The sequence below is a fragment of the Maniola jurtina genome, chromosome 25 (genome assembly GCF_905333055.1).
Source record: "Maniola jurtina chromosome 25, ilManJurt1.1, whole genome shotgun sequence".
Classification (NCBI taxonomy): domain Eukaryota; kingdom Metazoa; phylum Arthropoda; class Insecta; order Lepidoptera; family Nymphalidae; genus Maniola; species Maniola jurtina.
Genome location: NC_060053.1, coordinates 2,059,591 through 2,086,110, shown reverse-complemented (window position 1 = coordinate 2,086,110; position 26,520 = coordinate 2,059,591). Strand labels below are relative to the sequence as shown.

Here is a 26,520-nt window from a genome sequence, read left to right as displayed (position 1 = left end):
CGCCATCTTGTCGCACTGTATATTGTTGACATTGACATTTGACATCACTTTGACTTATGCATTTACAGACAGATGACAAAAATAAACTCGATCCATTTGTGTAATAAAACGCAATTCTATGTGTTTTTAAGCCACCGGTCACTAGATTTGTTTAGTGAAATGAACTATTTGAACTGTCGTTTTAACTTTTTCCGGGCGTTAGCTTACTCCCGACTTATGTCATTTCGCTGCGACATATACATTAAAAAAACCGACCAAGTGTGAGTCGGGCCTCACTCTTTTAGGGTTCCGTACATATTCATGAATAACATAGGCACGCGTCTATTTGATTTGATTTGATTGATTGATTGATAATTATTTTGTCCGTATGAAATATTTCATTTCCGAGCTTGACATCTCAATTACATTAAATGAATCACATAGGTATAAGTATAGGTACATACAGTAGATTATTATCATTGGATAATCATTATTATTATTATTATGTTGTCAATTTTTATTTTTGTTGGAGCTTGGAATAATAATTTCAGACGACCATTTTGTTAAGCAATAGGAAGAAAATATTTCGATAAAATGTTTGGAGTAAATGACTATGACTTATGAGCATATAGGTAAGTGTTTTGACGCATCAAACTTTTTAGTAACTGTAGGCTTATTTGATCACTCAATGGGATCCAATTCAAATTCAAAAAGTCAATATGGAAGAATTGAAGGATTGGCTCAAAAGTTCTGAATATGGACTATGGGCTTAAATATTTCAGTTAAAAATTTCACGAATGTTAAACGGCCAAGCCATACTTTTTACCAAGACGTAAGGTTTGTAGTGTAGGTTTGTACTTTGTAGTAGATCTAGCCTCGACATGGCCCCTAGATGGTATATAGGAATAAAGTTGCCATTGTGTAATGGTAAAAAAAACTAGCAATATGTGCAGTTAAAAATAATAATTTGTGAAAAATTCCTGTTCGTAAAGCGATGTTTAAGTGTAAGCGATGCTGTCGGTAGCCTAGTGGTTAGAACGTCGTCCGCCTCCGAATCGGAGGTCGGGGGTTCGATCCCGGGCACGCACCACTAACTTTTCAGTTATGTGCGTTTTAAGCAATTAAATATCACTTGCTTTAACGGTGAAGGAAAACATCGTGAGGAAACCTGCATGCCTGAGAGTTCTCCATGTTCTCAAAGGTGTGTGAAGTCTACCAATCCGCATTGGGTCAGCGTGGCAGACTATGGCCTAAACCCTTCTCATTCTGAGAGGAGACCCGTACTCAGTAGTGGGGCGGCAATTGGTTGATCATGATGCTGTCGGTCTGAACGCAGTAGTAATAAAGACACCAGAAACAACTAGTCTGAATTTTAATTACCTATGATGTAAATGAGCGTTAGGTACAAATAAATGATTCTACCTACACACACGATCAGCCTTCCTCAATTGTCAACAAAAATAACGAGATCCAGCTCAAGGGCCAAACGCTATATTATTTAAATGTTAATTCCAAATTAACAGAAAACATAAGAAACAATTTTCTATACAACTGGTAATAATTAACATTTGTATGAACGGCTCGGGTATAAAGCCATCGATGGTGCTAAGCCATCTATCATACAAGAACCACAAGTTTCAAAATGTCGTGGTGTACTCTCTCTGGTTTACCCGTGATCACTTTTTTGATTTTACTGGTAAGGAACCCTAAATTAATCTTTTTAACCCCCGACCCAAAAAGAGGGGTGTTATAAGTTTGACGTGTGTATCTGTGTATCTGTCTGTGGCACCGTAGCGCCTAAACTAATAAACCGATTTTAATGTAGTTTTTTTTTGTTTGAAAGGTGGCTTGATCGAGAGTGTTCTTAGCTATATAATCCAAGAAAATCGGTTCAGCCGTTTGAACCGTTACTGTAACCTTCACTTGTCGGGGGTGTTATAAATTTTTAATTTACACTTGTTCAATATCAGTTTTTTTAAGCGAACCTTTTTAATATTTTGTAACGAGGACATAACTTATGAAGAGTGACAAAGAATATTTAAAATTGATTGAGATTGTAGCAAGTGATAATCACAAGATTCGCGCCAAAGGGTGTTAGTAGTTAAGTTAAAATTACCTACTTATTTAACTTTGGGTAGTGTTTAAAAGAGTGAAAATAAATTCAAAAAGGTAGAAAGTCTAAAAGACATGATGTACTAACTCAAAACGGTTATGAAGTTATTAATTTATCGCCCGCTTAGTATTTTTTTCGTACGGTTTAGTTTTTAATTCAATCCCTTTGAAATTTTAATTACTAGTTTAGATTAATTATATTTATTATTGCCCCACATTTTACTTATTTCTTGTGCTCCATAAATTATCGCCAGTTATCTTAATTTTCACAAACATAATATTTGAATTTTGAACACCGCTCGCTTTAATGTTAACCACTCCCATTAACAGTCACCAACTTTTTTCGTTTTTCACACGATTTATTGTATCCCTTTCATAATATTTTTTTAACCCTCGACCCAAAAAGAGGGGTGTTATAAGTTTGACGTGTGTATCTGTCTGTGGCATCGTAGCTCCTAAACTAATGAACCGATTTTAACTTAGTTTTTTTTTTGTTTGAAAGGTGGCTTGATCGAGAATGTTCTTAGCTATAATCTAAGAAAATCGGTTCAGCCGTTTGAAAGTTATCAGCTCTTTTCTGTACTGTGTTACTGTAACCTTCACTTGTCGGGGTTGTTATAAATTTTTAATTTACACTTGTTTCTTTCTTAATTTATATTTTCTTTTTTTTTCTTTTAGATAAGTTGGAGTACCAACTGTCAATTACTGCCAATACCGTAAGTTCTATAATCTAAAAATAATCTTTTATCAAAAATGCACTGATTGAGTTGTCGTTTTAACATCTCCCGGGTGTTAGCTATATCCCTAAGGGAGTTGGCTAACTCCTGGCTTATGCCATTTCACTGCGATATCACGCGATATACAGGGTGTTTGGTAATTAGTATATAAAGTCGACACGTACCCATGCTACTGTGATCTGATAAATACAATGCTGAAGTAAAATGACGAAATAAAATCATAAAAATTTCCATACAATTTTTTTTTTATGTCCAAGTTTTTATGGCCCTAACGTGCCCTAACTCACTGAGATCGTTGGCCTTGGCCTATCTAAAGATGGCCAACGATCTCAGTGAGCTAGGGCACGTTAGGTTCATGAAAACTTTAACATATTTTTTTTTTTTAATTTCGTATGGAAATTTTTATAATTTTATTTCGTCATTTTACTTCAGCATTGTATTTATCAGATCAAAGTAGCATGGGTACGTGTCGTCTTTATATACTAATTACCAAACACCCTGTATACATAATTCTGTATAACTGATTGCAGTGAAGTGAGCAACTCTTCGCTGATCTCCAGCCTGTTCCTCAACCACCTGGAGCACACGCTGGACCGGCTCACGGCGCTCAGCGAGGTCGCCAACCTGCTCACCGGAGGAGTAGCTGCAGGTAGCCTTTACTGTGTGTCCACACACTGCTCTACTCGCGAAATTAAAAAAAAAAAAAAATATTGGTTGTCTGTAAAGTCGGTTTACTGACGATAGTTGAACGTGACAACAAAGGCCGATTGTGCTTCTTTGTCGCTCGTTCCGCGCTCTCGCTTGCACTTCAAGCCTTACATGGAACGCCTCAGAGCGAGGTAACGCCGCATGAGTCATGTTTTTTCGTGCGTGCAGCCGGCTCTATCGAATTATAAGACGTTGACACGTCAATAAAAAAAATTAATCGAGACGCCGCCGCCGGCTTGCCTTTGCAACGCGATGGACGTCGTGTGAGTTAGCAGTGTACAATCCGCTCACACTCCACCCACAGTGTGTGTTGGGGAGGCACACACACACATATATTATGACATGTGCTGGTTCGACGACATGTATTTTTAACCCCCGCCCCAAAAAGAGGGGTGTTATAAGTTTGACGTGTGTATCTGTCTGTGGCATCGTAGCTCCTAAACTAAAGAACCGATTTTAATTTAGTTTTTTTGACGTGACAACGTCTTATAATTCGATAGAGCCGGCTGCACGTACGAAAAAACATGACTCATGCGGCGTTACCTCGCTCTGAGGCGTTCCATGTAAGGCTTGAAGTGCAAGCGAGAGCGCGGAACCAGCGACAAAGAAGCACAATCGGCCTTTGTTGTCACGTTCAACTATCGTCAGTAAACCGACTTTACAGACAACCATTTTTTTTTGTTTGAAAGGTGGCTTGATCGAGAGTGTTCTTAGCTATAATCCAAGAAAATCGGTTCAGCCGTTTGAAAGTTATCAGCTCTTTTCTAGTTACTGTAACCTTCACTTGTCGGGGGTGTTATAATTAATTTACACTTGTTAATAAATGTTTGAACTTATTATAGCGCATTGTTACAGGTCTCACAGGATAGATGTTCCGATGCAACCTTCATTGTTATTAAATATTGAAAATTACTTATAATATGAATTTTGGAGAGCAATAAATTTTATTTATAATCAATTTGTGTAGTTTATTTGGGCGGATATGATACCCCACTTGGTATAGTTATCTTATTTTGAAATTGAAACACATTTTAATTTTTTTTAATGATGTGACCACAAATTCGCGGTTTTGAGATTTATTCCTGTACTTGTGCTATAAGACCTACCTACCTACCAAATTTCAAGATTCTAGGTCAACGGGAACTATCCTATAGGTTTCTTGACAGACACGACGGACAGACAGACAGACAGTCAGACAACAAAGTGTTCCTATAATCCCCGTTTTTCCTTTTGAGACGGAACCCTAAAAAGATTGTTTCATGCGTGATATATACTGGCAGGTTGCGTCGTCCTGCTGAAACCACGTATCGTCCAAGTCTGCTATTTTACATGATTTGTCAAGAGGGCTCTCTCCGTCACTCGTTTCATACAATCGTAGTTCCAATTTCATTTGAATATTAAGCAACCAAAGTCCATGAAATTTTGCAGACATATTCTAGAAACTAATATCTATGTCTGTGGTTTTCCAGATTTCTGTTAAAATATTCGGTTTCAAAGTTACGCGGTCTTTAAAATTTACATACAAATCTTTGAGCCCCTGTAATTTTAAAACTACATATTTTTAGAAAAATCTAAAACACCACAGACACAGATATTAGTTTCTAGAATATGTCTGCAAAATTTCATGAACTTTGGTTGCTTAATATTCAAATGAAATTGGAACTACGATTGTATGAAACGAGTGGAAACGAGTGACGGAGAGAGCCCTGTTAATTCAATATTTTAATCTATACTAATATTATAAAGAGGAAACCTTTGTATTTTTGTATGTTTGTATTGAATAGGCTCAAAAACTACTGGACCGATTTCAAAATTTCTTTTACCATTACTTAGAGGGATTCTTTCGAATCCGTATAGGCTATATTTTATCCCGGAAAATAGATAGGATTTTTCGTGGTAGTGAAAATTGTGGAGTAAGGCGTCGAAAAAACTGCCGTACGTTAACGATTCTCGCGAACGCTGCCTAAATGGTTAGAGATGTATGGTTGACTTCTAGAGAAAAGTTGTAGAACTCAATAATGCCTACAAAAAAGTCCGCGATAGTATAAACCAAACATTTATATTTTAGCCATTATAACCACTTTTCCATTAATTTTACGATAAATTATAACTTTGACTTGCACCCGTGCGAAGCCGGGGCGGGCCGCTAGTTTAAATATATTTTAATTACTAGCTGATGCCCGCAGCTTCGCCCGCGTGGATTGGTCAGATCCCCTGCAGCATCAGGATTGAGGAGTTGGAATCCAAATTTTTTATGAAACAATGTCGCAAAGTTCCTCTATCGATTAAAAAAAAAAATTACGCAAATCGGTTCAGAAATCTCAGAGATTTCGGTGTACATAGGTAGAAAAACACAACTCCCTTTTTGAAAGTCGGTTAAAAAAGTAGCCTATGTTACACCCTGGTCAATCCTCTACTTGTCTGTGAAAATCCCGTCAAAATCGGTTCAGCCGTTCCAAAGATTAGCCTTTTCAAACAGACAGACAGACAGACAGACAGACAAAAATTTTAAAAACGTGTGATTCAGTTAAGGTATCGTTCAAATAACCCTATGAGCTTAATATGAGGTAGTTATTTCGAAATTACAGACAGACACTCCAATTTTATTTATTAGTACTAGCTGTGCCCGCGACTTCGTTCGCGTGGAATAGTGACTTTTCGCGCTTTATATAGCCACGGACGCTCAGGCGCGAGGCACCGTGATTCTTTAAATTGACATAACTTTTTTATTTATGAACCGATTGACATGAAATAAACACTAAATCCTAAGTGAAGCTTACTACAATATATTAGTGAAAACCGTATCTAAATCGATTAAGCCGTTTCTGAGATTAGCGTGCACAAACACACAGACAAACAGACAAACAGACAAACAGACAAAAAAAAAATTAATTACAATTTCGGGTTCGGCATCGATATAATAACAACCCCTGCTACTTTTTTTTATATATTTCCATTGTACAGACACCACTTTTCTACAATTTTATTATATGTATAGATTAGTATAGAGTATAGATTGCAATAGTAGACTTAGGGCCCTTCCACGCCATCTAGGTGAGGCCACAAGAACTCCGTTATCATGTTCCTGTAACGAATGCCGTTCAAAGTCACTGCCATCCGGCCTCTCGCTATACAGCAGGGTTTTTTAAAAAACATTGCTCAATGTTTTTGAGGTCTACGCAGAGGGGGCACTGTCCAATAGACCTAGTAATTTGCAAATTTTTTGACTACTCTTCGAATTATTGACTCACTAGCTGATGCCCGCGAATTCGTCCGCGTGGATTTACGTTTTTCAAAATCCCGCGGGAACTCATTGATTTTCCGGGATAAAAAGTAGCCTATGTGCTAATCCAGGGTATAATCTATCTCCATTCAAAATTTCAGCGAAATCCGTCAAAGTTATTTGAAAATTGAAACACATTTTTTTTTCTGTGATGGAACCACAAATTCATGGATTTCGGATTCATTATTTTACGTGTTCTATAAGACCTACCTACCTGCCAAATTTCATGATTCTAGGTCAACGGTAAGCAGCTTATAGGTTTTCTTGATGGACACGATGGACGGACGGACAGACAGACAACAAAGTGATCCTATAAGGGTTCCGTTCTTCCTTTTGAAGTACGGAACCCTAAAAATTGACTCGAAATTTAAGTTAAGTGCGCTCTTATTGGGACACATAATATTATAAGTTGTTTATTTACTTTTAGCTGTGTTTGCATTTTTTATATATTTCTATAAGTTTTAAGTTTTATATAAACTGTTCGAGATGAATAAATTAAATAAAAAATGCGATTTCATTTTTTATAAATATGTACACATTTAATTTATCGAATTAAAACTTATGTATTACATAAATGCATGAATCGTAAAATAGTTTAAACTACGATTTAAAAACAATTTGTTTTCTTTGTTTTCTCTTTTTTGTTCTTCAATATTGATGCAGTGGTGGCGTGCAGTTTTAGACCTGTGAAGTAAATTAATTAGTTAAGTTATTACTGAGTACTTTTCGTAAATAGGCCACTCGGGAGCATTGACCCGAGTTTTGCAAGCTATACATAGAGGTTTTGAAAAATACCAAATCACTAAAACTAAAAAATAAGGCAAATGGTTGGTGGCATTTGATAGTCTGGTTACACGTTTTATACCTACATCAAGGGTTGCTAACGAATATTTTTAACCCCCGACCCAAAAAGAGGGGTGTTATAAGTTTGACGTGTGTATTTGTGTAGCTGTCTGTAGCACCGTAGCGCCTAAACCAATGAACCGATTTTAATTTAGTTTTTCTCGTTTGAAAGGTGGCTTGATCGAGAGTGTTCTTAGCTATAATCCAAGAAAATCGGTTCAGCCGTTTGAAAGTTATCAGCTCTTTTCTAGTTACTGTAACCTTCACTTGTCGGGGGTGTTATAAATTTTTAATTTACACTTGTGTAGTAGCTTTATTACCTGTACAGTAGACTCTATTGACTTACGCACTATTAGAACTTCACGGATTTCGTCTGTGTTGGTGTTAGCTGGCGGTCGTGCTCTGCCTTTTTGGAGTGTTTTTTGTTAAAACTGACTGAAAAGCGCTCTAAGGGGGTGCCGTGCGTGTGTCGGCGAGCGCCGGCACAGACGGGGTCCACACTTGTATATTTTAACTAACTTGTTACGAATAACTACAAACTTGACATTGGCTTTGTAAAGCCAGACGAGAGAGGAACAAGTGTAAATTAAAAATTTTCAACACCCCCGACCAGTGAATGTTACAGTAACTAGAAAAGAGCTGATAACTTTCAAACGGCTGAACCGATTTTCTTGGACTATTCCGCGCCTACGATCCAAAGTATCTGAGTTTTCCACAACATCATTTTCAAATAAATAATTATGTATATCTAGGCAACGTCCATCTTGACAGCTTGACATTTGTCAATTGACACCAAGATTGACACTTGAATATTATGAACCTAAGGGTTATCTAACCTTCTTTTCTACAAGAAAACTAGAAAAGAGCTGATAACTTTTAAACGGCTGAACCAATTTTTTTGGATTATAGCTAAGAACACTCGATCAAGCCACCTTTCAAACAAAAAAAACTAAATTAAAATCGGTTCATTCGTTTAGGCGCTACGATGCCACAGACAGATACACAGATACACAGATACACAGACACACAGATACACAGATACACACGTCAAACTTATAACACCCCTCTTTTTGGGTCGGGGGTTAAAAAAAAAGAACTTCACTGACATGAAGTCAGTCAGTCACATACGTTGTGGAAACATGTCAAGACTTACCCCTCCCCCGATCAAGCCGACGATGTCCACGATGGCGTTCAGTTTGTCTATGCAGCGCTCGATTTTGTTGATGATGAGAGTTGACAACAGTGACGTGGTGGGTCTGAAATACGAGTGCATATTGCTGTAGTCACAAATGGGTTCCAAATGCTTGACCGCCTAGGGCCTCAAGACTCCATGGCCCCAGGGTCTTTTTAGGGTTCCGTACTTCAAAAGGAAACACGGAACCCTTATAGGATCACTTTGTTGTCTGTCTGTCTGTCTGTCCGTTCGTCCGTCCGTCGTGTCTGTCAAGAAAATCTATAGGGTACTTCCCGTTGACCTAGAATTATGAAATTTGGCAGGAAGGTAGGTCTTGTAGCATAAGTAAAGGGATATTTCTGAAAACCGTGAATTTGTGGTTACATCATGTAAAAAAAAAATTAAAATGTGTTTCAATTTTCAAAGTGAGATAACTACGAGTATACCAAGTGGGGTATCATATGAAAGGGCTTTACTTGTACATTCTAAAACAGATTTTTTTTATTTTTAAGCATTGATTTATCGTGCAAAATGTCGGAAAAATACCCGAGTACGGAACCCTCGGTGCGCGAGTCTGACTCGCACTTGGCCGGTTTTTTTTTATAATAAAATAGCGAGCAAACGAGCAGGCGGGTCACCTGATGTTAAGTGATTACCGCCGTCCATGAACACTTGCAGCACCAGAAGTAACGCCGATGTGTTGCCGGCCTTTCAGGAATATGTTGGTCCGCCCCTTGAATAACCCCATGTTGTAATCTAGTGGGAACACCGCCGATGGGAGTTGATGGGAGTTTGCATGTGGGTGGAAAAAAGGCATAACAGGCGGCCGAAGTACCTACACCAGGCACCCAGGTGGTGAGGATGAAATTGCTCTCTCTGGGGTCTACTTATGTATATTTTTCTCAAAAGGCAAGCAGTATCAGTCCATCAGAAGTGATTACGATCGTCTTTAGCTTTAACCCTAATTCGTACGAACGTTAAAAAAGCGTTGCGTTAAAACCCGGCATCTCGCTGAAAATACAAAATGTGTGTTAAAAAAGCGTTGCATTTGTTATATTTGAACGCTTTTTTAACGAACGTTAAAAAAGCTCTCGTGCGAATGAGGCTACGCTGGCAGGCCGGCGGGAACTCTCATCTGATGTGAACGTCAGGATGGGTGGAGATGAATTGAAATGATGAGAATGAGAGAATGAGAGAATTTGAAAGTTTAAGCCATCCAGAGATGGTACCTACCTGACGTCAAATAACACTAGCTTACAAGGTTTTTGCTCATGAAATGAAACTTACATATTTACGTTATTTTGGGCCTCTACATTTAAGAAAATATATTTGAAAAAAAAAACCAGCAGGTCAGGTTTTTGAAATATTAACCAAGATTTTTTTTTTACAAAAACTGTAAGTAGCCAAATAAAGAAAAGACATGTAAAAATGAGTAATTTTGGCTCTTTTTAACCACCGACCCAAAAAGAGGGGTGTTATAAGTTTGACGTGTGTATCTGTGTATCTGTGTGTCTGTGTATCTGTGTATCTGTGTATCTGTCTGTGGCATCGTAGCGCCTAAACGAATGAACCGATTTTAATTTAGTTTTTTTTGTTTGAAAGGTGGCTTGATCGAGAGTGTTCTTAGCTATAATCTAAAAAAATTGGTTCAGCCGTTTAAGAGTTATCAGCTCTTTTCTAGTTTTCTTGTAGAAAAGAAGGTTAGATAACCGTTAGGTTCATAATATTATGTCAATAGACAAATGTCAAGCTGTCAAGATGGACGTTGCCTAAATACATAATTATTTATTTGAAAATGATGTTTTGGAAAACTCAGATACTTTGGATCGTCGGGGGTGTTATAAATTTTTAATTTACACTTATAAGTATTTTTATCGTGTCTCTCACGACAGGGTGCCTTAGGAGTATAATAGTTTAGGCAAAGAGTACTTACACCTCGTCTTGGCATTGAACACTGGCAATAAGCTGAAAATAAAAATATAGTATTGAAGTAGTGAAGATTAGAAAGCGGTTGGTTCAACGAGAAATGCCTTTTTAACCCCCGACCCAAAAAAAGGGGTGCTATAAGTTAGACGTGTGTATCTGTCTGTGGCATCGTAGCTCCTAAACAAATGAACTGATTTTAATTTAGTTTTTTTTTTGTTTGAAAGATGGCTTGATCGGGAGTGTTTTTAGCTATAATCGCAGAAAATCGGTTCAGCCGTTTGAAAGTTATCAGCTCTTTTCAGTTTTCTTATAGAGGTTTTGTGTCGGGGTTTTTTAAATTTTGAGTTATTTAAGAAAACGAACAGAATCAGAAAAACAATTGGAAGATATAATATTGGCTAGCTTTAATATTGGTAAAAAAAAGATCCCGACGAATTGAGAACCTCCTCCTTTTTTGAAGTCGGTTAAAAAGAAGATTAAATATAGGCACCTACTGCGCAGGCGCGATCCACCTTAGGCTGCATCATCTTCTGTTTGGTGTGATTGCAATTAAGCGCCTATTTAGTTAGTTATAAAAAAACATTACTCCACCAAATATGAACCGATTTTGATTCTTTTTATTTGATAGGTCATACATCAGAGGTGGTCCCATTTTAGTTTGGTGAAGATCTGATGAATATCTTCGGAGATGGAGAATAGAACTCCTCAATGGATAAGAGTAAATTGCTCGCGATCAGTCTAATAGCTTAGAAAACAGTAGGTTTTTAACCAGACATATCATAAGTATTTTAATACACTAAAAATTGTGAATTTAGAAAAAAAAACCGACTTCAATCTCCACAAACACTAAAAAGTAAAAAATAATTTTATTAATTATTACCGAATATATTAAGTATACAAGAGTTAATGTAAGTTCTATGTAAGTATATAACATTTTTTGGAGTCGGTTCCAATGAGGTGCTAAGTGGAGTACCTAACAAACAATATGAAGAGTAAGATGGTTCGTGCGGATAATTTTTGGCACCGGGCGGCTCCAAAAAATGTAATTATAGAATTACATTACTTTTTGTTTACCTACATATTATAGTCGGTAATAAATGAAATTATTTTTTAGTTTTTAGTGTTTGTGGATATTGAAGTCGGTTTTTTTATACTTACTTATTCTTTCCAAAAAAAGATTAATAAATTAGTAAAATGATTGAATAATTCACTTTCGAACATTTAAACTTATTTAAAAAAACCTAACATCACATACACATAACACTAAACACTCACTTACCATAAGTAGAATTGGCACTAGGAAGAAAATGGGAGGAATTCTTGACACTAGACGATACGACGACGACATGGTAACGGTGCTATGTTTTCTCCACGACTAACGACTTCTCGATTAAACATGGTTTATATACTATGATTAGTTTTGATCTAATTCACAATGCTAAAGTGTGAGTAGATATTGTCTGTATATAAAATTGTGTGTATGTATGTATTGTCTGTATGTAAAAGGGCTAATCGACCTTTTTCGATCAATTGATTCGTATATCGAACCAAAAGTCGTTGTTTCCGTCGTCTGAAACTTCCAAAGGTTCCATTTCTAAGTTAGTACCATGTATCAGACTTTTTTCGTGTAGTTTTTTTTTTTTTTTTTTATTCACTATAGGTAAGCGCTTGACCACAATCACACCTGATGGAAAGTGATGATGTGATCTAAGATGATTTTAAATATAAAAATGATGTACCTAGTTATTAATGAAAGTAATGGGCTTATATTAGTTTCAGGTGCTATATCTATTTTCAATATAACTAGTTAATAATTCCATTATACATATTATTGTTGAGAGATGTTATTTTGAAGAATTGCCTTGCTCTACTTTTCTCTAGCTGTAATAATGCCTCATAAGCGGAGCTAATGTAATATGATAATGCATATTGTTTTGGGGATACTGAATCCTTCGTCTGGTAGTTCAATTGTTAGTCTGATTAACCGACCTAGGCCTACTTTTCAATGGCAATAGTCCAGTTGATGAAAAACATCGAACTTTTTATATGACACTAGCTGATGCCCGCGGCTTCGCCCGCGTGGATTTCGGTTTTTTAAAATCCCCTAGGAACTCTTTGATTTTCCGGGATAAAAAGTAGCCTATGTGCTAATCCAGGATATTATCTATCTCCATTCCAAATTTCAGCCAAATCCATTCAGTAATCATTGCGTGAAAGAGTAACAAACATACACACACACACACACACACACACATACAAACTTTCGCCTTTATAATATTAGTGTGATTAACAACTGAAACCACCAAAGTATATATAACTGAACATATAGATAGAGTTATGTATTTTAGAGGTTGATCCTTTTTATAGGTTCATTAGTTTTTGAAAATTCATTTTTTCGGTGGCTTTGGTCTATTTTTCACCATAATAAATGGATCAACACCGGAACACCGTATTTCTGTACAATTTTGTACATAATACAATTTTATTACAAATAATAATATTCGAAGAGTTTCCACGAGATTTTCAAGAAAACCTAAATCCACCCGGAGGAAGTCGAGTGCCTTATTATAATAATCGTTAAGTTAGGTACTTACGACTTCCGAATTATTTTGTTTTTTTTTTTGTTGATAACCTTTGGAATTCATTATTTGATTGAAGATTTCGTTAGATTTATACTGACAAATGGTAAATCATTTTGAATATTTATGTAAATAGGAAATTTTTCCATCGTTCGTCACAAAAATGTCAACATCTAGGCAATTTTCGATTCCTAGCACCAGCGTTGTCCCCAACGTCTTTCGATTTATCGAACTACGAGTATATTCCCTGTCCAAATTCAAAATATTTTTATTCAAACTTTTACAAGTATTTTTGAATGGTCAAAAGCATTTACCACTGCTTCGCTATGCCCTTCCTACCGAGAAGAACCGGCAAGAAACTAAGCGGTTGCTCTTTTCAAAGCATTGATATACAATACAATATCCAAACTTCAGCTTTGTGTGTGAGTTGTTTCGGATTGACTATGCTGCGTAGGCCCTACTGGACACTACAGCGTCACCGGATGGGGTGGCGAGCGTGAAGCTTCGGCTGGGGATGAGCCCTAGGACTTGAAGAAATAATTTTTAGAGGTTGGGGGGGGGGGGGGGGGGGGGATCCTCCTAAGGCCGCCTCCTGTGAGGCTCGGACCACAACTTAGGATTAGGACGTTAGGTTGAGTGGGTTGGCTGGACTGGTTAGTCCGCACGCCCCCGAAGCCTTGGCGTGAGTCCACGTCCAGGTGACATTAGAAATTGGGGATCTCGTCATCTCGTCTTCGCAAAGACGATGTAGTAAGGTTGTGTTTTTGTGTATCCCTACAAGATAGGGAGCATTGTCGGTCATGATTTAGTCGTTGGGGTCATTAAGGACGTGATTACGGCGTCTTTTATCAGGGGGGGTCATTCGATCGGGGGTGTATGATGCTGCCTCAACTACTAGAGGTTTGGGGTGTTTAATGGCTTTACTTCAGCTTCGCAACCTGTTGAGTTATGTCGGTTACTCTGGTTCTACAGATCTTCTAATTTCTGATTTGAGCCCGAGTAACTTGAATCAGAACCGACGGCCGTTGGGGCAGACGTGTTCTGGAGTGGAGACCGCGTACCGGTGAGCGCAGTGTGGGACGACCTCCAGCCCGATGGACCGATGACCTGAAGAAGGTAGCAGGGAGCGAGTGGATGAGGAAGGCGGAGGACCGTGTTTGGTGGCGCGCTCTTGGAAAGGCCAATGTCCAGCAGTGGACGCTTACAGCTGTGATAGCCAAGCGGTTAGAACGTCCGCCTCCTAATCTGAGGTCGGGGGTTCGATCCCGGGCACGCACCACTAACTTTTCAGTTATGTGCGTTTGAAGCAATTAAATATCACTTGCTTTAACGGTGAAGGAAAACATCGTGAGGAAACCTGCATGCCTGAGAGTTCTCCATGTTCTCAAAGGTGTGTGAAGTCTGCCAATCCGCATTGGGCCAGCGTGGCAGACTATGGCCTAAACCCTTCTCATTCTGAGAGGAGACCGTACTCAGTAGTGGGGCGGAAATGGGTTGATCAGGACGCTTACAGGCTGATGGAATGGAATGGAACTTGAAGCATAGCTCAAGTTAGGTGTAGTTTAAACCAAGTTCACAGCTGACAGTACGATATCGTCCCGCATTCGTCACGCACCCTCTTTCGGTCTCTACCCCGAGGGTGCGCTAGGGTGAGACAAGGGATGGGGGTGTGCGTTGATTGTCAGCAGCCAGCAGTTCAGTAGTGGCGCGTCGTTCGCACCGCGCGGGCGTGTATAGTGCTTCTGTGTTACCACCTATTCCGTATTACGGTGAGTATTATGACACACGGGTTTCTTACTGGGTTTTCCTTAACCAGTGGCTAAATTGAACTCGATCGATCCCGCCTAGCGGTATCAATGAAGAAAGTCGTGTTTCCTTGTGCAATTGTTTTAACTGATAAACATCCTCGGCTGGACATAGGTTGCTTGGAAGGATTTTCACAGAGCGCGGTTGAGCCGCTTGGGCCAGCGGCTCCCAACAACTAGGATTGCCAGATGTCCCGTATTTTACGAGTTACCCCGTATTTCAGGGTATGATAATAGAGAAACCCGTAATCGAGATAATAAAATACGGGATAAATAAAGCTCCCGAATTTTTTTGCAACTTCAGCCAGTGCTGCCTGGTGAAACCAAACCCTGACAAAATAACAAAAAAATATTCTTTCAGTAGAAAGAATATTTTTCTTGTGCAGCTATCCGTGGCCCAATACCCGCGTAGCCGAAGCACAAGATAAAAGTTATTTTAAGTTAACATGTAAAGATTTTATTACATTTGTTTCACAAAATAGCTTTTAAAAGCTGTTTCTTCAAACAAAAAGTATTAAAAAAATGTCCATTATAAACACTGTCTCCCGTAAATCAATCTGAAACCCGTATTTTTGATACTGGAAACCCGTAAATCAAGAAGTGGCAAGTGGAAACCTTACTTGCAGTGTTTCTTTGTGTACAATTCAGTGGATCTTCTTCACTGTCCCAGTTATTTGACCAGCACCACGTTTTGTTACGTTCAGTGTGCTAATCGCTCAGTAGTTTTAGCGTGATGCGCGTACGGACAGACAGACAAAATTTCAAAAAAATGTCATGGGGTCTGTATATCGATAATAATGTTTCCTCCGATTAAAATTTTCATCATCATCATCATGATCAACCCATTTCCGCCCCACTACTGAGTACGGGTCTCCTCTCAAATGAGAAGGGTTTAGGCTATAGTCTGCCACGCTGGCCCAATGCGGATTGGCAGACTTCACACACCTTTGAGAACATGGAGAACTCTCAGGCATGCAGGTTTCCTCACGATGTTTTCCTTCACCGTTAAAGCAAGTGATATTTAATTGCTTAAAACGCACATAACTGAAAAGTTAGTGGTGCGTGCCCGGGATCGAACCCCCGACCTTCGATTAGGAGGCGGACGTTCTAACCACTAGGCTATCACAGCTTCATAATTTTCAAAAAATGTTGGACGTAACTATTATGGTTGACTACATTGGAGTTTTGTTGTATAGAAGCAGGTGTTCCTTTACGGAAGTCCATGATATACAAGGAACCAAAAGCTTAATTTCCTCCTACATCTGAGGATACTCGAGTGGTTCTGAGATTGGTATTGGGCTGCGTGGTGGATTGCTTGCTTGGTGGCTGGCTTTTCCTGTATGTTTATCAGTGGAAGGGCGGCCGGTGCATATCGCATGCTGGATGTTGCACCACATAGATTCGTCTGGTTTAGCGGATTTAGCTAATTAAGCTTTTGGTTTCTTGTTTTGGCACTATATCATCTTTCAAATCTAAAAATAGGACAAACAAAAGGTGTACAATAGTACCTATTTTGAATAAATGGTTTTTGACTTTTGACTTTTTGGAGTTTTGCCAATGACAAGATAAAGTTTAAAACTAAAAACCGACTGAGGTCGTCTTAATAAACGCTGAAATATTATAGTAAAATTGTTTTTCTGTCCCTTGGTATATTTTAATGTTGTACCTAGTACATTTATATTTATGAACTCAGAATTTTCTCCTCTTGCATTTGACACCCCACTCGATACAATAGCAAAAAATATTTTTGGAGACCCCCACTTTTTTTCATGTAACGTCCGATAGGTCAATTTTTTTCATATAAAATGTAGTCTATGTCACCCGGACCTTTACGACGAATCAATTGACACCTCATTCATCAAAATCGGCCCGGTAGTTAAGGCGCTACGGTGGAACACACAGAATCTGGATACAAACATACGCACACACACACATACATACATAGACTGCTAAAATCATAACCATTCCTTTTGGCTTTGCCGCAGTCGGGTAAAAATCCATCTGTGTGTCCCAGCCTGGCAACCCTAAGCTCTGGAGGCGACAAATTCCTCGGGAAAAATTTACGCAATAACAAGTTACGGACATTTCAACTGATGTCGGGAATTCATTCTATTGTTGCCGGCGAAATTCCTGCGTCGTCCACACTGACGCGTTGTAGAGATTAAAAATAAAGGAATTAGTATTGTTTCTTGCTATTTAGGTAATGTGTAACGATGGGCGATTGTAGGTCACCTTATTTTGTGTGTAACGATTAGAGATTGCAATCCAGCGACATTTTCAATCCAGCTGGATTTTTGCTGGATCGAAGCAAATCCAGCTGGATCAACAAAGTGATCCTATAAGGGTTTCGTTTTTCCTTTTGCGGTACGGAACCCTAAAAATATAAAATTCACGGAGTCGAACGAAAGGAATTTTAGAATTCTGTATATGTATTTAGAAATCTCATGAAAACTCTCACACTTCCGATTCGACGCGGGGAAGTCTGCAAGGTTTAATGAGATTTTATGTACAGAATTCTATAATTCGTTGTGTTCGAGTGTTCTGTGGTTGGACTCGGTCGGCTCGGATTAAGTGTGCGTTCACCTTTACTTATGATATAATAGGTACTTCGCCTCCTGCCAAAATGATTCTAGGTCAATGGGAAGTACCTACCCCATAGGTTTTGATTTCTTTGACGGGCCTTGACTCTTGACAAACAAACAGACAGACAACGAAGTGATAATTTTTTCTTTGGAGATACAAAAACCCAAAAATAAAATTTTTGATTTTGCGTTTGATGGACTTGGAACCAGAGAGACGAGGCGAGTGCTTTTTGCGGGAGCGGCATTCTATTCTATTCTACTCTACTCCCTTTACAACCTCTTGCACTGCCAAGAGTCACTGGTAGAGATCTCTTATAAGTGCTTCCCTGTCCACTTTTTCTTTCTTTTTATCTTTATTGTTGCGACTTTCTGGTACAAATAAAAAAAACTCAAATCCACAGTGCAGCGGTGCGGTGCGGAAACGCACCCGAAACGCATCGGGTAGCCTCAGGGCCGTACGATGCGATCTAAGCAGATATTTTATTGATTGGTGTGTAAAGTGAGAAACTGATAGATTGATTACTAGATCGACGAGGCCCAAAGCATATTTCGTAACAAGTGTAAATTAAAAATTTATAACACCCCCGACAAGTGAAGGTTACAGTAACTAGAAAAGAGCTGATAACTTTCAAACGGCTGAACGGATTTTCTTGGATTATAGCTAAGAACACTCGATCAAGCCACCTTTCAAACAAAAAACTAAATTAAAATCGGTTCGTTAGTTTAGGAGCTACAATGCCACAGAGAGATACACAGATACACACGTCAAACTTATAGCACCCCTCTTTTTGGGTCGGGGGTTAAAAAATGACTTCTCACGCGCCATTTTAACTTTATGTCAAATGTCATGTCAAAAGTAGGTACCTATGATTTTAGTCCTTATTTTAAAGGGGAATCGTAATTTGACTTCGTGTGTGATGGCGTTTGTTGGCGCGCGTGCTGTGCTTGTTTGGAGTGTTTTTTTTGTTAAGAGTGGCTGGTTTTTGTGTTAGTTGGTGTTTTTTGGTGGTGGAACTGACTGGGAAGCGCTCTAAAGGGGCGCCGCGCGTATGTCGGCGGGCGCCGGCGCAGACGGAGTCCATACTTGTATAAATTCAATAACTTGAAAATATCACAAACTTGACATTGGCTAATCAGAGTAAAGCCAGATTTAAAGAAAAAAAAAAATCGTAATTTAGACATGACTGTTGACGACGGATAAAGTTAAAATGGCGCGTGAGGAGGATTACGAGTATATAACTAACTTTTTTTAGTGTAGGAGTCAGTTAGTTGTGTTTGGGTCGTTTGTTCGCCGACTTCGCGGTCGTACTAATTGCCTCTCGAGGTATCCAGGAGTCATTTCCCGTTATCTAAATTGTGCGGTTTCCTCAACTGCTCTCCAGACGTTTGTTGAATGTACTCTTAACTAAAATAGCCTCTGATTTTTAGTTTTTTTTTTGTACTATGACGCCATCCAAATCTACCTAACCGTACCAAATCCAAATCTAGTTTTTAATTTTGTTTTACCTTTTTTTGAGCTATAGGTCTGACATGAAGAAACTTCTAGAAAATAAAGATTAAAAAAAATCTCCTTCACATTTCTACTATCGTACCACAATGCATTTATGAAATTCCTCGGACAAGTTACCTACAAAGCGATTTGCTTTAGCGTTTCATTTTGGGCCTGAAGATCTAATTCGAATGGCCGGATCCTAGGATATGGAACGCCCTTTGGAGTGTTCCCCTCTACTTTTAATATATAGTTCTTACAATTCACGAAGGCGAGTGAACTTTACTTGTGGTTACATCGTATACATAGGCATTGCGTAAGTGTGCGTGCATGTTGGACCTATCAGTCGCGAGCAAGCGCTCGCAAACGCACACATTTAGTGTACCTTACTTATACCGATACGACTTAAACACAAGCATAAGCCACTCGCCTTCGTGAATTGTAAGAACTGTACCTTCAAATCAAGAGTGAATCGGGGCAAATTCGCTCCATCTTAGCCTTTTTCATAATTTGCCAGCATATATCTTGATTGCAGCCAAGCGCTAGTTTTTAAATTAAAACAACCCTGCCAAGTGAGAGTCAGACTCCCGCACCGAGGGTTCCGTACTCGGGTATTTTTTCCGACATTTTGCACGATAAATCAAATAATTATGCATAAAAAAAAAACTGTTTTAGAATGTACAAGTAGAGCGCTTTCAAACCCCACTTGGAATAGTTATCTTACTTTGAAAATTGAAACACATTTTAATTTTTTCTTGTGATGTAACCACAAATTCACACGGTTTTCGGATTTTTCCTTTACTTGTGCTATAAGACCTACCTACTTGTCAAATTTCATGATTCTAGGTTAACGGGAAGTACCCTATAGGTTTCTTGACAGACAGACAGACAGACAACGAAGTGATCCTATAAGGATTCCGTTTTTCCTTTTGAGGTACGGAACCCTAAGCTTAACCCTAAAACTTCTAAGTAGTGTGGCCTGTGTGTGGACATTGCGATAGCTGAGTCAGCGAACTGCGAATTGAGATTGTGACCTTTCTATGATTGCTGACCATTTCATTATCCACATCTACCAAGCATCCGAGAGTCCCAGGAGAATTCATCGGTGTTATATTTGAACCTTTCCCTGGGTATATTTTTTCTTTTTTTTCTCACACTGCAAGAGGGTTCTGAGGGTGAGATCTATAGAGTGCACTCTGACTTTGCTCAGACTTAAGAAAAAGTTAAAACGAGATAGATGTATATCTCTAAATCTGTCTCTTTTTAAATCAAAAGTGCGTTCTAAAAATCTCACCCTTTTTTTTTTTGACGCTGGGGAATGAATTTACGCATCCCCCCCCCCGGAAGCTAGTCAGCCAGCCGTGAGGCAGCCAGCCAGCTGAGGGAGGGTATGTGGGACTCGCCGGCCGAGAGGCGACCGGAATACCCACTAAACCCCAGCGGCGCTACTGCGCGTCGCCTGGCGACTGGGTCACGGGAACGCCGAAGCAAACAACCGCGACCCAGCCAGCGACGTCTGCCGAGGCAGACCCTCCACCGGGGACCTGCTCGGTCCCTACCACCGCACCTCCGGGACGCGCCAGCGAAGTGCGTCCCCCGACCCTGGGACGCTCACGTCTCCCGCGTCCCATCCTACGCTTCGTCCACTGTGCCCTCTGCTAGTCAGAGGGACACGCGGAGAAACCTCCCTCCCTGCCAGGTCATTAGCCATAGCCAACAATATCTCCGAAGAGAAATTATTAGCCATGTTACCGGGGCGCACCGGCCCGAACACTGCTCTTCCCCTCGGACGCATCCAAAAGGGACCAGCAGCATCCAGGCACACTGGGAGGTTACCTGGCTGGCGCCCCAAAAAAAAAAATCTCACCCTGAGTTTGATGATAATTCCCATGGTTCCGAGTTTCACAGATTACCGCACCGAAGTGCTTGTTTACACATCTTACATAATAATTATTATAAAATGTGAAAATTTTATCACATCCAAAAAATTCAAATTCAAAGTATTTTAATCCAATTAAGCTTTTACAAGTGCTTTTGAATCGTCAAAATAATCTACCACTGGTTCGGAATGCCGTTCCTGTCGAGAAGAACCAGCAAGAAACTCGGCGGTTGCTCTTTTCTAGTCAAACTTTCACGTTCATCCAAACATTTACGCCTTAATGGGTGAACACCGGTCAAGTGCGAGTCAGACTCACATGAAGGATTCCGCACCCTCGTATAAGAAATAACATCGTACAAGAAATAACAAAAGGGTAAAAACAAGTAGATGTAATTCCAGATCGCAGTTCAGGGCTCCCATCCCGCGGGAGCCGATAACAAGACGACGGCAAACCGGGACCATCCGGGACTATATCATGAATTGGGAATTTTACCTTTTTGATAAGACTGTTTTTTGATAAGGGGATAATAATAAATTGTCTCAAAATGCATTGTGTAAGATTTGGCTAAAAATATCAGAACTTCGTTCGTTTTTTTAGGGGTTTAGGTTCCCTGAAACATATAGCTTGTACGAGGGCGGCACTGAAAATTTCGGGAATCAAGGAAGTGACACAACATTACTATTTAAAAATGTATTTATTGCTTTTCGAAGTATTCTCCGCGAAATTTGACACATTTTTCCATACGATGGAACCAATCATTGAAGCAACCATTCCATTCGGAAGTTGGGGTCTCCAAAATGGCCGTTTTGTAGGCGTCCACAGCTTCAGGTGATGAAAATCTCTGACCACGCAATGTATTCTTTATTTTAGGGAAAGTACAGAAATCATTAGGGTTAGGTCGGGGCTGCACGGCGGATGGTCTAATAATTCTATGTTTTCTTGCTCTAAAAACTCTTTCGTTCTGTGCGCGGTGTGAGAACTCGCATTGTCGTGATGGAGGATGATGCGGCGGTTGCAGTTCTCTTTACGGAGTTCAGAAACGACCTGTGGCAAACAAATGCTAGCATACCATTCTGCATTAACCGTTCTTTGTCCCTCAAGAGGAATAGTCGCAACATGGCCGGTTTTGGAGACAAACGTGGCCACCATTTTTTTTGCAACTCTTCGTGAACGAACAATTTTTGTTGGCTTTAACTCATTTTCGAACACCTAAACTCGTGACTGGTTTTTTGTTTCGAGTTCGTACGCGTATATCCAGGATTCGTCACCTGATACGATGTTGTATACAGCATTTGAGGATCCTGCGTGGAATCTTTCGAGAGTTCTGACGCACCAAGTAACGCGAGCCGCTTTTTGCTCTTCACAGAGCATATGCGGTATCCATCGGGAAAACAACTTTTTTACACCTAATTGTTAATGCAAGATTATACCTCATTGCTTCGTCCTTTGAGATTAGGTATACATTGTAGTAATACGTCAAAGTATTGCCTTTCTAACCACTTATTTGAAAGCAGAAAATCTGCAGTTCTATTTTTTGTATTTTTTGTTGGTATCACTGGAGCGTTCCCATCTCATTCGCGTTTTAGTGCCTCGCCGATCACCACGTTATTCAAGTTTTAAAAAACGTTACAAAAGCGTAGTCACCAAAACGATAGTGATTTATTTATTTATTTATTTGTTACATATTTTTATGTTATAAGGTTTTATTATAATAGTGTCTGGTGATATGATATCACTATGCAATTAATATTTTGTACATTGCGATGTTACCTTGACATATGACAACATGGCGATGTTACTTTCACGTGATTTGGAATTCCGGACCATAAGGTATTTCAGTGAAGACGTGTTACCTAATTCTAAACATATTATGAATATTAGGAAACATAAAATGAACCATTTCTAAAACCAGTATCTTAATCTCACGACCCAGCATGCCTCCTATCATCTGAATATAATATCATAGACTTTATGTTTAGTGAAGTTATACTTATCACAATGTGATTCGTGTGAAGGATCGTTTCCTTCTTTTCATTTTTTATTATAAATCCAATGGAAATAACAGACTTATAATAAGTCTAAAATTCTTAAACGAGTGGGTGCTTACATAACAACATTAAGGTCAATTACAACTACATCAATGAATAGTTGGATGGCCACGTTAGATTTATTTCTTAGGAGTTATAAAAGATTTTACTACCTATCTATAGAAAGTATCTACGAATTAAAATGAACGAGAATTATTCCAATTTAATGGTTTACTATTTTGGTCTGAATATACTTTCCGCCTCTCGTCTTTACAAAACTACGAGTACTAAAGCCGGTGATTTATGTATTTACTCAGATTTTTGGGTTACTTGTCAACTAGGTATATACATAACATATATTTACAAGATATAGTTGATTTTTAAAATTTATCAGGGTTATCTAAAATTATTTTACAAACAATAAATACTTTAGAGTTCTTAAGATTTATCATCAATGTAAAAAAGAGCTGTACAGCCCGAGTACCTACTGTGCGCAAATATTGCAATTACCTGATTTAAAAAAAAAAAAAAATACGTTGACCCGTCTGAAGAAAAATGATATTTAATCAATCAAGAGCTAAATTTACATACAAAACTCGTTGTTAATGACTTACTGCGACTTGCCCGCGATTTAGTAAGTAGATACGGTACACCTACAAAAACGGACAGAAAGATGTTTTAAATATCTTGTTGTGTAATGCAAATCACTAAGATAGCTCAGCATTGACACATCAGCATTCAGCACAGTCTTTGCAGGATTATTTACATAATGGTAAAAATCTATCGAAGTGACAGTCAATCCTATTTGACAAAATAGACTGTCTAGAATTATTTTATTTTTTTTCGGATCCTAACGATATAGGGTAGGGGCGACACGCTGTGAGAAGACCACCGATGGCCAGTGGATTCTGAGTTTAGTTTTGAATCTGTCAAACATATGAAGTAGCTAAAATTACTGACTGTTTTTTTTGGACTTTCAGGTTTTCAGAAGATGGAATCTATAAAAAAAAAAAAAAAAAAAGGCATTTTATTGCGTACGACAATAAAGTGCTCTCTTTCCTATTTAACTATATAGATGGAGTTAGATGTCCACTTCTTACGAGAATATCAAAATCTATAATTATGCTGTGAAGCTCACAGGAGATTTGTGTTCGCTTCATACATTAGTTTAAAAAACAACGGGAAACGGGAACTAGAAGAACATGTATTTAAATAAATAGTACCAGCCTTAGGGCAACCACATGTTGGTTTTTTTTTTTGCATCAAAAAAAAAAAAAAAAAACCCCTGGTTTCCACCATTTCAGAGCCTTCTCTGTTCGGTTCTAAATTCAATTTAGACATAATGATAATGCATTATATGTTTCAGCCACCCTGTTGATTGCATATTATGTTGGTTGCATGGAAGTTATCAAGACGGTACTACTAGGTAGAGAGGAGCGTAGCACCGTCATCTTTGTATATATTATGATCAACTTCGCAAGATGGTGTTGGGTTAGTTTTTTGTAAAAAAAAAAAAAAAAAAAATAGGCGCACACGACAGAACGAACTCTGTGTCCTGAAATAAAGGTATATTGTATATTATGAAGCGTCAACTCCGATGAAAATGTCTATCTGAATTAGCCGGTCAGAGAGTAACGTCTGTTTTTTCATCGTCCTCCAGTCCCAAGATTTGATGTTGTTACACCATGAGATCTGTCCATAGTTTTAGAATTTTTGTTAATTGGAATCCAAATAACAATTTGAATTTAGAATATTTGATTAACGTCACATTACTCATGCTGGTATAATTACACATAAGGTGCAAACCATATTTTGAAAATTAATTTAGATACGTAGTGTAATTGTTAATAATAATATTAATTTAACAAACATCAGTCGAAATACATGACCTAACAAGATCGTCATACCCAGATTCAGCTCAACCTTGCCTAAATGTTCCTTTTTAATAAACATTCACCGAAGATAACTTTATCCAGCAGAAAAATTGTTAGAATACATCGATAGAATGTAACCCCTACGAAATAAAAAAAAAAAAAAAAAAATGCCCCATTACAATAGTAAGATTTAAGAGTCCGCATAAATCGGTATCTACGAACAGTATCAGTCAGTGGATAAAAATATAATACTTCTATATATTTTTTTTTCGCTTATTCCGTCAGGCATGCAGCTACCTCCGCAGCTCACAGTAAAGGTATCAATATTGATATACCTAATACGAAATACAGCGGCCTTAGCGTGGGCAACTCTATGCTGTGTGCCAGAGTTTATCGTAGAGGTATTCAATGTGATCAATCTAATCAGATTGCTCTATCACTCCTATTATTTATTATTATTTATTATTCATAAATCAATCTGGAACACTGAGCAGCTGATTAAAATTTATTTTAAGTAAAATAAATTTGAATCAGCAGCTTTAAAAGTATTTTATTTTTACTTATAATACAGTGATTATAAAAATCACTAAGTATCTACTTAAATACGGATGAAGTAACCGTAATTATGATAATATCTTTTATTTATTTTTGGCTTTATTTTGCTTGTCAAAATTGATAATATAAATACAATATTATTACACCTAGAAGTGTTTTAATATTTCACTATCTTTCAAAATCTACAATGTATACCTAATCTCAAAGGACGAAGCAATGAGGTATAATTGATGATTAAACGAACTTACCTGAAGTGAAGTTCTATCCCAATTATACGAGTTGCTTCGTCCGAAGAGATTAGGTCCCTCCCAGCCCTAGGACCCCTGATAAGTGAAATATTAATGTTCCAGGCAGGCTTTCAACTAAATGAGATGGGAACGCTCCAGTGATACCAACAAAAAATACAAAAAATAGAACTGCAGATTTTCTGCTTTCAAATAAGTGGTTAGAAAGGCAATACTTTGACGTATTACTACAATGTATACCTAATCTCTTCGGACGAAGCAACTCGTATAATTGGGATAGAACTTCACTTCAGGTAAGTTCGTTTAATCATCAATTATTTGTAGGTATTTGACTCATGCCAATGTCTAAAGTTGCCTGAATTTCGCGGTATGTCACATGTCGATCTTCCTCAATCAACTTACGCACAGCATCAACGTTTTCTTGGGTGACTGCAGTTTTTGGACGACCTTGACGGGGATCATCACTGAGCTTGACACGTCCACGTTGAAATTCAGCAAACCAGCGATAAATTGTGGTTTTAGATGGGGCTTCATCACCAAATGCAGAAATCATCCGGTCAACACACTGTTTTTGTGTTAAACCATCGATGGTTAAACCACTTCGAAAGTCATAATAAATCATCGCTCTAGAATTTTCTCGAGTCAATTCCATTTTCTCATCGATGTCATTTTCTCAACGACTAAACAAGTTTGACAAGACCAAGAATCTTTTTCTAAATAAA

General features: G+C 38.4%; 2 long non-coding RNA genes across 2 annotated transcripts; one reads left to right on the top strand and one right to left on the bottom strand.

The window, feature by feature from the left end:
* The first annotated feature begins 1,330 nt into the window (after positions 1-1,330).
* On the top strand, positions 1,331-24,965 carry LOC123877975. Its single transcript, XR_006798714.1, has 4 exons — positions 1,331-1,342; positions 10,183-10,185; positions 19,471-19,667; positions 24,953-24,965. It is a non-coding gene; the product is annotated as an uncharacterized LOC123877975 (long non-coding RNA).
* On the bottom strand, positions 7,332-12,151 carry LOC123877974. Its single transcript, XR_006798713.1, has 4 exons — positions 12,042-12,151; positions 10,770-10,801; positions 8,816-8,918; positions 7,332-7,503 (listed from the first exon to the last, which is right to left on the bottom strand). It is a non-coding gene; the product is annotated as an uncharacterized LOC123877974 (long non-coding RNA).
* Positions 24,966-26,520: the final 1,555 nt, after the last annotated feature.